Genomic DNA, 13,566 nt, shown 5'->3' with positions numbered 1-13,566 from the left:
CTTGTATATCTGCTATTTACCACAGGCAACACCAGTGTACAACTAAGTATAAATCAGGCATGAGCTGTCAACTGTCCCTTCCCATGTATCGTCACTCACTGCTCCTCACGGACCTCCAGTGGTAAACACCTTGTTTGGTGTTAACCCCCGAGGGTTGAGCGTAGGAGAGTTCCCCTGCACACGATCTTTGAAGGGGAGTGAGTGAGAACTCACAGTCGATAGCACAGTGGAATGGACCTGTGGTGGGGTTGTATGCAGAACATGAGAGGAAATTAAATAGATATTGGCGGTCATGTGTTTTGGTATGCCCGCTGCCCATTCCACATCTAGCTTTACAGTGTGCTGCATATGAGATCTAAGAACTTCAGAAAGCATCTTGATCTAACCACACAAAGAAAAGTATTTTTTATTTTTCTTCAAGTGGTATACTTGACTTTGAACACACACACACACACACACACACACACACACACACACACACACACACACACACACACACACACACACACACACACACACACACACACACACACACACACACACACACACACACACACACACACACACACACACACACACACACACACACACACTATTTCTAGCAGAATGTAACTGACTCAAGTGCTGTGCACATTCCTTTATTAGCAGTCTTTAATGCCAAAGGCAAGGATTGTGTGTGTACTCCCAAAGTGGAGTGCTGGGCATGAACTACAAAAAAGCCAACATCAATGACCGGCTAGGAGTGTGAAAAGATGCAAACACTGCCAAAGTCTACAGTGAGAGCGGAGTAGAAGTAAAGATAAAAATAGAAACTCCATGTTGTCATAATTTAGTCACCAAAAATGGAGTTTGGTGCAGAGGCAGATTTAAGCAGTTGAAGTTGTGTTGCGCTGCTTTCTGATTATCAAAAGAAATGCTCGTTTCTCTTTCTCTTGAAAACCACTGTCCATATTCCACTGTAAAAAAGTCCATTTTATAAAGGGGAGAGTTGAATGTAATTGAGTGTGAACCCCCCTCACTCCAAGCAGGTGGCTACTGGATTAGCATATTTAGGAGGCCTGTCCAACCAGGACCCCCCCAGCTGTATTCACACCCTCTCTTTGCTGGGCACTAAGTCAGAAATAATGATGACCCACAGCTCATAAAACACTGGACAGCATTATGTATTTCATTCAGACTCTGTGGACAAGGGCTCAGTCGTGGGCTATGTCCCTCTTTTCTTTTCCTCTTCCCTCTGAAGTAAAGATAAATATACATTACTAAGGCAGCTGGCCTTCTTTCTACACCCATCTGCCCCCAGCAGCAGTTCAAAGAGATGAATCTCAGCATAATCTCTTAATATCACCAAAATATGTTTTTATATGTGCATCTGTGTCAGCAGTGGATGTATTTTACTTCAGAAATAGACATGGCAAAATGATGAATGCTAATCCCATCACGCTTGACTGTAGAATATCACTCTTGCTTGACTGTAGAGACACTCTTTTAAGAATATTTAATTATCCTTATGCTTTACTTTCCACAAACGCTTGCTTTACTTTCCAGTCAAAGTACCAACTTTTCCCTCCCAAAGGTCATATATGTCACGTTTTTAGGAGGATGTGAGGAACATTTTGTGGACACCTCTATGACACAGTAAAATTCTCAGACAGTGTTAATTTAACTCTGAGAGTATAAAAAAGGTTTACACTGTCAGAATTCAATTAACACTGAGGATTATACTGTTTATTAGATGAATTTGACTCTGATTGAAAGCTGAGTTGTAGATCTCACGAGAGAATCTGATCATTTCTTTTCTCATCTCCTGTGCTGCATGTTACTGACACAGCCCCGTAGCCATCTGCCACCTTTCTCCTTTCTTCATCCCTCTCTTTCGTTCTCATCTTTCATAGCCACCTGCTCACTGCCCCTTCCTCATTGCAGCCCACTGGGCCCAGGGCTAATTTAGCTGTACAGAGCAAGTCTCTTTATTTACAACCAGGCACACATAATGAACCCTCCACTCTCCTGCCCCTGTGTGGACCCCCTTGGTCAGGTGTCCCTGCTTTAACCCTCTAAAGCTTAAATCTGGCCTGATAGGGCAAGGAAAAGCCCCTCTCCAGTGTCAGCCTGTATGTCTGCTGTTTCACAGCGGGCAGATAAGCTAGAGACTTGCCACAGAGATAAAGCTGTCTGCACCAAACAGGAAGATCAATAGGGAACTGTTATCTAAACACCAACTCCAGCATATTTGCTCATATTCATTAGTGGTCCTGATCTTTGCTTGTTGACACTACCAGCTTTACTGAAATGTAGCTTTGCTGTTCATTCCTATGTGTGGCTGATTGTAAGGAGGACAGCTGTTTTCTGTTAGCATATAGTATTGGCAGTTATTTATAGGAATGGGTGCTCTATCAGTTGTGTTGAACTCTGGATTGCACTGCTTTCAATGCCAAGAAATCTTAGCGCTGCAAACTTGACGTGTGTGTGTGTGTGCGTGTGCGTGTGCGTGTGCGTGTGCGTGTGCGTGTGCGTGTGTGTGTGTGTGTGTGTGTGTGTGTGTGTGTGTGTGTGTGTTTTCAACTATCTCACATCTTAAATCTTAATCTTGACAGTTCAAAAATAGCCCTCAAATTGCAGTTCATAGCTATTTTCTTGGACATTCCACAGACGTGTGCAATGTGGGTCAGCTAGTTACAAACAGATGTAGGTAAATGGGCTCACAAAAGCCAAAGCTGGACGGACCTAAAGGCAACCTAATTATGCAATACTAGAGGTCCGGGCGGCCTACGGCCGCCCGAAACCCCTAGCCGCGCACGGGGCGCGTGTATATATGGGATGAACATTTGGGGAAAAAAAAAGAAAAAAAAGAAGTTGTAATGTAAAAGTAAAAAAATGGAGAAAAAAATTGGGAAGAAATAATATTTTTTATGTTTCAGGGGGTCCGCGGACCCCCTGGTGGTCCGCGGCAAAGTCGTCGGATGAAAATCTCCAAACGGTAAAAAAAAAAAAAAAAAAAAAAAAAAAAAAAAAAATCATGCAGGTTCTTGCTTGTTTCTGGCGTGGCATCCCAACCTGGCATCCCAATGCCGGCGATGTGTACTTCCGGGTTGCATAATGATGACATGACTGTCGAATCCTTTGCTGTCATGAACCTAGCCTGGTGTGTTGACCAGTAATGATGACATCACTGGCTAATCCTTTGGTGTCATGAACCTAGCCTGGTGTGTGGAGCAGAGCAGAGCAACGTGCTCTTGTTGTTTTGGGGATTTTCAATGGCGGGCCGTCGTGTTGTGTTGGCCTCGGTGGTACGCACGGTAAGCGGTAGGAAGCTGCTTCCACTTCCGTTGTGTCCGACATTTGGTGAGTAGAATGAATTATGTTGCGAGGTGGGAACGGTGTAGTGAGGCATGCCAGGTGCCCTACGCGAAACGTAAATTCAGGCCGCCCGCCGTGGCGACAGTGTTGGCGACATGTGGTGTGACGGTGTTGTGTTTAGTCGATAACAGAGCTGTGGGGTGTGGACACCGAGGGCACGGAAGTTGCTCGCCATTTATATAGTTAGATACATATATTGCCAGTCAAGCCAATGGCAGTTAAAGTGTGAAGCTGCCACATTCACACTTCAGTTGTCTCCTAGAAGTGTGTACTTCTCTTCTTTTAAGCAGGTGTCTGCTAGTGCGCTGCCTGCAAGTAATTAGATTAGACAACATACTGTAGCCCTGCCACTTGTGTTCATTCTTCTGAAAATCCATAGCGGTTCTCCTTCAGTTCAAAATACGTACATACACAGATCACATCTTCACAATGTTGTTTTTTCGATCTTCTATTGTGAGATCTCAGTACACAGAATGCAGTGTTGTTTTGTTTGTGTTTGTGTCAAAATAGTGACAAAATTCCCTTTTAATGTTGAGCCATGACCTTCCTAATAACAAAGAAAATAAAAGCCTGTGCATACATGGTAAGAGATTGTATATTGTTTTAGGTTTGATATTCGTCCGTCCGTCCGTCCGCCAGCAGCTTATCTCTGGCACCGTTGGCTTGATCACAGCGAAACTGTGCACACACACTCCCTGGATGCCAATTCAAAATCTCTGCCCCAAAATGTTCACATGGGCCTGTTATAGCGCCACCAGGAGGCCGATTTGTGCAAAACCCATTTTTTGATATTACTCCTACAGATTGTATCCAAACGTCATACAAATCGGTACACAGTATCTCTATAGTCATGTGATCAACCCGGATCTGTCCGATTTCCCAGATTCCATCCTCATTGGCTAAGGTTGGCCTCCAAAGTTTGCCGGATTGGTCCGTTTTGAACAAAATGCCTCAAATCATGAACACAGCTTGCAATTTCCGTGAAATTTCACACGCACATTCCCATTAGGCCGAGGAAGAAATGGCACTTAAAAATGTTCAAATCTGCCTCATGGTGGCGCTATAACAGGCCGATTCGTATTTTTACCAATAACTGCACCGATCTGTGTAAAACTTTGTTTGCACACTCTCTAGAGGCCAAGGAAAAACCTTTGCCCTGCATTTTTCACATTTGCCTTTTATAGCGCCACCAGGAGGCCGTCTAAAGTAAAATACATTTTTTGATATTAAGCCTTCAGATTTTATCCAAATTTCACGCAAATCGGTACACATGATCTCTATAGTCATGTTATCAAGACGGATCTCTCTGATTTCTCATGTTCCATCCTGATTGGCTAAGATTGACAACTAAACTTTGCAGGAGTGGCCCGTTCTGAACAAAATGCTGCAAATCATGAACCCAGCGTCCGACTGCGGTGAAACTTTGCACACACATTCGCACTTTGTTGAGGAACAAATGCCACCCTTTTAACATTGCCCTATTATAGCGCCACCAGGAGGCAGATTTATGCAACACTTTTCTTTTTTATATTACTCCAACACATTTTGTCCAAACATCATGCAAATCGGTACATATTATCTCTGTAGTCAAGTGATCAAGATGGTTCCGTCCGATTTTTCCTATTCCATCCTGATTGGCGAATTCCGAACATTGCTGGCCCACAACAACCTACCTGACCTGGCGGAGACCTGTGCTCCAAGGAGCACTTTTTCTAGTTTGTTTTGTTGTCTCCGCCAGGAGACTATGTTTTCGTTCTCGTCCATCCGTGTGTCCACCAAGCTAACATTGGTCAAGCTTCACGTGACACGTGACAATATGTTGAAAGGGTGTTCTTTGATTGGCTAGCGAGACGCATGATGAAATAGAGACCGATAAATAGGTGTGTCACTTCAAAAGATCATTTATATCTTTTGAAGTGAGGTAACACAGGATTAATCAGGCGGAGACCTGTGCTCCGAGGTGCACATTTTCTAGTTTTCTACTTTTTTCCTGCTGGCATTAATTCAAGAGATGCACTTTCATTTGCATTTGAAAGCTTATTTTTGCCCCTTCAACATGTTGTAGTGCTAGCATGTAACTGCACGTCACTCTGACTTGCCCCTCTGCCTCCGTTCTCTCCTCTCCTCTCTCCCAGCACATAAATGATGTGTTGACATTTTGTGGTGCCAAAGCTTTGAGCATCACCGTAGAACTGGAAAGCTCTCCCTAGCTGTAAAAGCTGGAAGCACTTGAACTGCTTAAGCCCTGGCCGAGTTGAACCAAATACTGTCAAGCCACCGTATTTTCAGAAATTGTCAGATAAGAGTGAACCCAAAAGAAAAAAAGCAAGAAAAGAAAAAAGATTTTTTTCAATCCATAAATTATTGTTGTTGTTTTTTTTACCTTTCAGCTTGAATTCCCGGCTTTGGTATGGATTTGAAAAGATGCTACACCATCACATCTGATGCAAATATATTATTTGAGCCATACAAACACATTGTGCATTCCTCTTCTCTCTTTTCTTTTTAAAACATAACTTTTGCCACCTTTGTGTCTAGCGTCCACACTACTCCGGCGTTTCTTTTCAAACCCCTAAAATTGAGACTTTCTAAAAGACAGCTGACCCCGTTTTACTTTGAAAACTCAAAGCAAAAGGCATTGCATTTTAGTCTGAGCAGGCAAGAACAGAGACTTTTGAACATGATGATGCATACAGTGGCTTACTGATTGGGTCCTATCAGTCACGTTGTGTCCTTCCCTGATTTGTCACGTCCCTATCACGTGACCCTATGTCAATTTGGAGGCAAGCTTACTGTAAACTGTCCAATGTCTTGCATTTTCTAAATGGTTCAAATAAATAACCCTTTCTAAATCCACAGAGAGGGGAAACATTGTTCCAATGTACAATTGTCATGTGACTACAAGTACTGTTTCATTGACGTTGTGGTCAAATGGCTGTATGGACAGAAATTATTTCTGAAACACGCTCACAGAGATTGTTTTCATTTTAATCTTCGTCCACGGATATCCCTCCCAATTGTGTTTACAGTCATCTCAATCCTCCATTCATCCAGTTGCCAGTACTTTCTAGCCCGGCATCTTTGTTTAGTACGTACATGTACATTGGTGCGGGACGCCCTCATGATCGATGGCCGCTTATTGGCTCCCACAGCACCAGTTTGCAAGCTACTGTAGGTGCTCCTGGTGTCTGACAGTGACCAGCCAGCCTTATTCTCCTGGATGCCATCATCTCACTCATCCTTTGTAACCCCCATACAGATACTATTGTGCTCATTCTAGTATTATGTTAATTCGTACTACACGCAGCATTCTGGTGTAGCACCCAATCCATCCAGGTACTTTTGCAGTAGTGATGAGCGGGTCGGGTTTTTTCATGACCCACCCCGCGACGGAACCCAACCCGCCTCAACCCGCCCCGCGAACGCATATATACATCTATGGCTCAACCCGCCATTATTCTGTAAAATCATGGTTAGAAAATAATCCCCAAGTATATTCAAACTGTTTTATTGTTATTATTCTTATTCTTATTAGGAATACAGACAAAACAAGAGCATGTGATTATTTTAATTTTTTTTGCGTGTGAGAGCGGTTGACCCGCTCACCCACAGCCCGCATAATTGCCTCTGAAATTCTGACTCGACCCACCCGCGCCGCGGGTTGACCCGCGGGTCCCGCGGGTTACGGGTCGACCCGCTCATCACTATTCTGCAGGGTCCAGCATTCTGAGTGTTGGCCCATGAGCCCAGGTTCTATATTAGAAGTAAGTGACTCCTGTTGCCGTCAGAATTGGACGATCTGGGAGGATGCTGTAGTAGTTGACAACCTCGGTTTTCTTGTCATTTAGCCAAAGACCAAATTTGGCCCACTCTGTCTCCACTCTGATCAAGAGCTTCTGCGCTACACGTCCAGATAGTTGGTAGATATCATCCGCATAGTCTAGGTCTGTTAAGACTATAGCATTTTTTAAATCAGTGTCTATGTAGCTCTCTCCTGTGTGCCCAGCCTCCCTGTTAACCCCCAACCCCCCACCCTGGAGTGGCTCATCATCGTAGTGCCTTATCTAGGGCTACAATTACTCTTCCTTCTCCCCAGTCTGCTGGCAGCTAACAGAATAGTACTGTCATCCCCTCCCAGCAGTGGCACCAGGCCCCCACTGAGAGAAGACCATTACCTGCTCAATCCCCGCCTGAAAGCTACCATTCTGTGCCCCACCACCACTGAATCCTCTACCCGCTTTCACATTTTGTATGTGCGCACGTGTGTGCGTGCAGGCAGGTGTCAGGAGTACTGACATGATGGATTGAAATGTATGGTCTACCAATCCTTATGCTTGACGGAGTGACGGATCAGGGGTGGTATGGGGAGAAGTGGACTTTGAGATTTATACATTTTGAAAATCAATTAATTAGGGGAATTATGCGCACAGCCCTCACCCTAAATGACAGACAAAATAATGATCTACATTTTGCAAATTAGTTCATGCTGCTGAAGATCAATGTTGGATCTCTTAGGAATGATCCAAAACTAAGGGAAGTGCACGTGCATTTATACTGTAGCGTACAGAATAAATCTACATACCAGTATGAAGTATGTACTGCCGCATGGCAGTGAAAGATCTGAGAAATTAAGCAAATGGCAGTATTCCATGTAATTGGAATAAATGCTTCATATTGATATATCAATCATTATTAGAAGCAAATCATTATCAGCGGCAAATCTTTCCGTAAGTTCACATATGCCAAAATGACGTCTTTCCACAAGCACTTCCTGTGCAGTGCTCACTAAGTTCCACTTGGTCAAAATGCCAAAGCTGTAAATAAACAATGAGAGCAAGAGAGACAAATTAATGGAAGGTATTCACCTCCTCTTAAATGGAGCACCACCATTGTTCCATGTTTAACCCAAAAGGTGAAAATAGATTAGTAAAAATCCCTACTAATAAAAGCTCATGCTCACATAAGGGAATTTAGCCTGCTTTATCTTCTGTTTCCAGGGTCAGGGACAGGCCAGTGGGAGCAAGTGTGTGGTGGTGTCAGCATTTGTCTGTGTCAGCGCAATTTGTGTTGGCTACTCAACTGTTAGCATTGTACAAGTGCAAAAGCAAGTGCACAATTGACAGCAGGTACAGTGCCTCTGTTCAAATTTGACAGTTAAACGTGTTGGTTCATGCACACGCACACGCACACCCACAAACACACGCACACAGGCAGACATTCCATATGGCTGACCGGGCTATTGCCTTGGTTCTCATGATTTCATTTAGTTTTTAGCGCAGTGACACCTGTTGTCGTCAGAGTTGGACGGTCTGGGAGGATGCTGTAGCAGTTGACAACCTCGGTTTTCAACTCGGCAATGCGACACATTGTGAGCTTCTACACTGGCCATTTATTTACAGCGTAGATATTTAGTGTAGAATGACAACAGGAGGGGGCCTAGTGTAGTAGAGCCCTTGGTAATCCGGTCAACTAAGGGTTTAAACTTTAAGTGGTAAACCTGGCAAAGTACAAAGATGGCACAAAACAAACAAATGTCCTGAAACACCATTACACTACTTTTACTAAACTTTCATCCAACAAGAAAACATGCTTTGTTCATCAGAAGGGGGCTTACACTGTGTCACAATGAACACAAGATGACTTTGATGGAATATTACACCACTTCAATCCATTAGCTGAAAGAGACAAATAACCTGAAAACTGATTTGCTAGCATATATTACCCAAGAGAGGCTGTAACTGAAGAATCACACATCAACAAGGAGCCTGCAGGCTGGCTCTGGCTGCCAATGTCATTTATTTTACTGGCATATATATGCACAATGTAAATGTTGCAACTTGCTTTAAATATTCATTTGATTAACAAGATATTCAAAGGGATTATGCAGGTATTGTATTTACATCAGTGGGATCACTTTAATGATTTAATGTGATCATGAAAAAATAAGGGAGGACAGATATGGTGCACATTAAGAATAATCTTAATTATTATATATTCTAATGTGTTCTGCCTGCTGGTGAGATTTTTAATTTTGGAAATTGTTAACGGCCCTAAAAAGCACACGCGTGCACACACACACCCCACGCAGTCTATCTATCTTCACAAGCGTAGCATGTGCACACACTCCATAGTGATTAGTGAGGGTGTGTCCTCCACTGGGATTTGTAGGCGGCTGATCAGAGGGAATGCACCCAAAATTGATTGTGAAGCGCTGAAATCTGTCTCCACCGACCAAACTGTTTACATAGCCATCGATGGCACTGAAAGTGTTTAGATTGTACTTTGTCTCTCTGGGACTCAGCTGTGTGTGTGTGTGTGTGTGTGTGTGTGTGTGTGTGTGTGTGTGTGTGTGTGTGTGTGTGTGTGTGTCTCCAAGCTATCACAGCATGGGATTCCTGTAGATTGAATTGACTCTACTATGGTGAAGTGCTTTGCTGTGTAGATCTGGCCTCTAAGCACTCTAACAGTTGAAAATGAGCCTCAACAGTTCCCATTCTACCCTCGTTGTGCAGTGGAAAGATAAATGATGGCTTAAAATAGCCCAGACTGTCTGCGTCAATTCACCTGCTGCTCTCTGGAGTTGAGCATTGTTTTCAAAGCCAGTTTTAGATTTGACCGTGTGTGGGTGTGACCTACGTATCTTTCCGACCCCCCCCCCCATACGTTTCAGTAGCAAACACCCTCAATTACGATATCCACCTACTCACTTCAATCGCACACATCCAGGATTTGGATCTGCTGTTTTTGGAAACAGGATAGCCCCCTGGGTACAATTTCAGGGCTTTTTAACTGGAAGCGATATGTAGCGCAAAAACAACACATTTCCATTCCATACCCTTCCTGCAGGCAACACCCCCATGGGTTCGGTCCCCAGTCCCCCTGCCTCCTCCACGCCAACATGAATGATTAATTCCTAAAAAATAGACACTAGCAAGCAAGCTTCATGGTTGGTGGTGGGTAACCCACTGACTGCTAGCCTTGTGTGATATCCGCCCCTCCTCTCTCCTAACACCAGGTGGTCAGCGAGCTAGCTAGGTGAAGTCTGATTACTGCAATGCTTTCCTGAACGTCTCCTCAAAAGTGCCGGCGGGGGGGCGGGGGGGGGGAGGGGCAATTCCACAGTCCATTTGACCTTTTAGGTCCTCTCCGGGTGGCTGTATAAAACTCCCCACACATCATGCTCGAAATGTTACATGTGTACACATACACGCACACACACACACACACACACACACACACACACACACACACACACACACACACACACACACACACACACACCGTGACTGTAATCAACTGCAATTTTCCAGCTTGATTCGTTCTTTTAGAATGGTTTAGATGTGTACTTACACAGCGTACCGTATGCCTCCAAGGCAGTGCCAGTAAGACAAAACAGCAGGCATCAGAATAACAAAAGGAAGGATACATTGTTGTTCACTTCTGGGTAAAAATACTGCAGAGATTCACAGCATCACTGGCAGTGGTGGACAGTAACGAACTACATTTACTCGAGTACTGTACAAGTACTTCAGTACATTTTTGGAGTATTAGTTTTTTGTTTTAATGTTTTTGCAAGCTGATGACTTTGAATTGTACTTTTGACTCCACTACATTTCTAGGGAGGCACAAACTTGCAAAAATATATTGTGAATGAACCCCTATTTAATTTCCAAGCTCAGCTTGTAGAGCTGCTATTTTCACTATTTTTGAAAAATTCAGACAATTTGAGTATTTACTCAAGTATTTATACTTAGTCCACCACTGATCCCTGGTTGTTTTTGATCTGCCTGAAAGGTGAGCCCAAGACGCCTCATTTCCGTTAGCCAGTCAGCATGTGGAACATGTGATGAATATGATGCCAATATCCCAGGGGGGTGATGGTTACCGTACGTACATTATGACTTCCCACATCTTCCTTTACATATTGAGTCATGTAGCTGGTGCCCCCAACATCAGGTGTCATGGTGTGTGCGTGTCATAAGAAAGCTTTTGTTGGATCAAGGGAGTACATGTTTCACAAGCGTGCACACACACACACACACACACACACACACACACACACACACACACACACACACACACACACACACACACACACACACACACACACACACACAATGTGATATGGGACCCTGTATATGCACATAGCAGCTACTGTGTTAATTATTGATGAAGCCTACTCCATTCATAGGGGGCATATTTTCCCTTTGTGCTGTGTTTATTTGAACTGAGATGACTGTAGGTTTTCTGTGTTGTATTTTGTGTATCTGCATGTCGTATGAGGCTGTGTGTTACATGCTAACACTCTGCCTAGGGAGTTAAATCCCATAGAGCAGGCGGATCTTCAATTACTTTTTGAAGCGAGCCACATTACCGAAATGTAAATTGCCAAAAGGTTTACAAGACCGAGCCAAGGACGCTACCACAACACACACATTCACAGAAATGCCTTCTACTCGCTGATTTTGTTGAACAGATGAATGGCTCTATTGTTGATTTAAACTCTAAAAGATATTTTTCAGGAAATGCAAAAAAAGAACATTGTTCCACTGGATCGAAAGTAGTTATTATTTAGTCACAAGCTCTTGTTAATACTTTTCATTGGTTAAATATTTATAAAAACCCACAGACAGACCTGGCGTCCCTATTTTGGGCATGTCCTTGTAATTTGTTTTGAAAAAACGGATGAAGATGAAATATGGAAAAGGGTTCCTGCCCAACAGCAACGGTATACAACCAAACCATGTTTGATACATGCTATGCTGCTTTAGCATCCATATTTCCCCGAAATGGAAACTAAACTACAAAAGAAGGCTTGGGGTTCAACCCCTTTTAAGGAGAAATTGGTTTAACAAAGATTTACGCCAGTTGATGTTGGACCGTTATGTCAGTTCAAGCCTCAATTTGAGGTTTGAACTGAGCTTCAATACTGACTAGCTCTGATATCATATCGCAGATTGTGGGGGTGGGGGGCACTGATATACCCTTGAGCTGTCATCTGTTTGCCAAGCCTCATAGGCGATCAGATAGTATACACTATACAGTATCTCTATCAACATCCCCATGGCACGTGATAAGTAGGCTGAAGACAACCTGTGATTCATCTCGCTGTTTTGTGTGCTTACTGCTTAGTATTTCTCTTTCTTTTGTTTTATTTGTTTTTCTTTAATTTAACTGTGCAATACGATAATACTGTAGGCATCATATAACAGGAGAACATACACAACATCAAGACAAAGACACTGTGTAAACATAGTCCGGGAAGTGACGGAAAATGTATAAACCGCAAACAAAACAAAACCAAGAAACAAACAAAAACATGCTTAGTGTGGTTTCAAATTCATGGACGGGTCTGCTCAATGTTTCTTGTACTTGCCAGATTTATTGATTGGTCCCTCTTTTTTATTTTTGTTTTATGCATGCCTGAATTTTTATAGTATCTTTTACTGGTTTTCATTTATAGTCTTACCACTTATGTAACTTTGTAATGGAAAGTTCCTGTATAAGTATGATCACATTGTGATGTCATATTCAGAAGAAAATGCAGAGAACAATGATCTGTGACGTTTGGTCAGCCACTTTTATCTTCACTCACCATTTCTTCCTGTGCTTCTCGCATGAAACATTTTTCTTCCATTTCTAACTTGGTTTCTTTTGTTGGGAGTTACTTCAATTGTCAGGAGGTGTCAGGCTTCCTCATACAGTACCTTTTGTTGCTTTTCTATTGAAGCTTGAGAGAGAGCGGAGAGGGAAATGGAGCCAGAAAAATGTAGTTAAACTGTAGTGATTATCACTATGCTCTCAACAATTTATCATATACTGAACAAGTAGCCCTTTTTTGAGATGAATTGTTTTTAAGAAATGGGGAATTGAACCTACACATGTACCCATTTGTCCACATGATGTCACGGGTAAAAAGGTTTTTGCACACATGAAGTCTTTATGACAGGTACATATGCTAAGTACATCTTATCTATTGAAAGTGAAAACACTTGCTGAATAATTATTACAGTCACTTCAGGCTTATCCATGTCAACCACAGAGGCCCCTGTCTGTTTCTTGTTTTTTTGGGACATAATTATTTATTTTCCTTTAGTTCTATGAGTACTTTCTTCTGAAAAATAGTCTTCTTAACTTGAGTTTCTGAATATTTAAGAATATTTCCAGCCCTCCATTTTTGATAGCGTCCCACTCTACCAATACAAGTGC

General features: G+C 42.8%; 1 protein-coding gene across 4 annotated transcripts in view; it reads left to right on the top strand.

Annotated features, from left to right (window-relative positions):
* LOC311051728 (neogenin-like) overlaps positions 1–13,566 on the top strand; it is a 178,326-nt gene that overhangs the window by 128,266 nt on the left and 36,494 nt on the right. The window lies entirely within an intron of this gene.

The sequence above is a fragment of the Gymnoscopelus microlampas genome, assembly GCF_963454915.1.
Source record: "Gymnoscopelus microlampas genome assembly, chromosome: 1".
NCBI lineage: Eukaryota > Metazoa > Chordata > Actinopteri > Myctophiformes > Myctophidae > Gymnoscopelus > Gymnoscopelus microlampas.
Note: the sequence above shows the minus strand (reverse complement) of the source record. Positions and strands in the feature narration are given on the sequence as shown.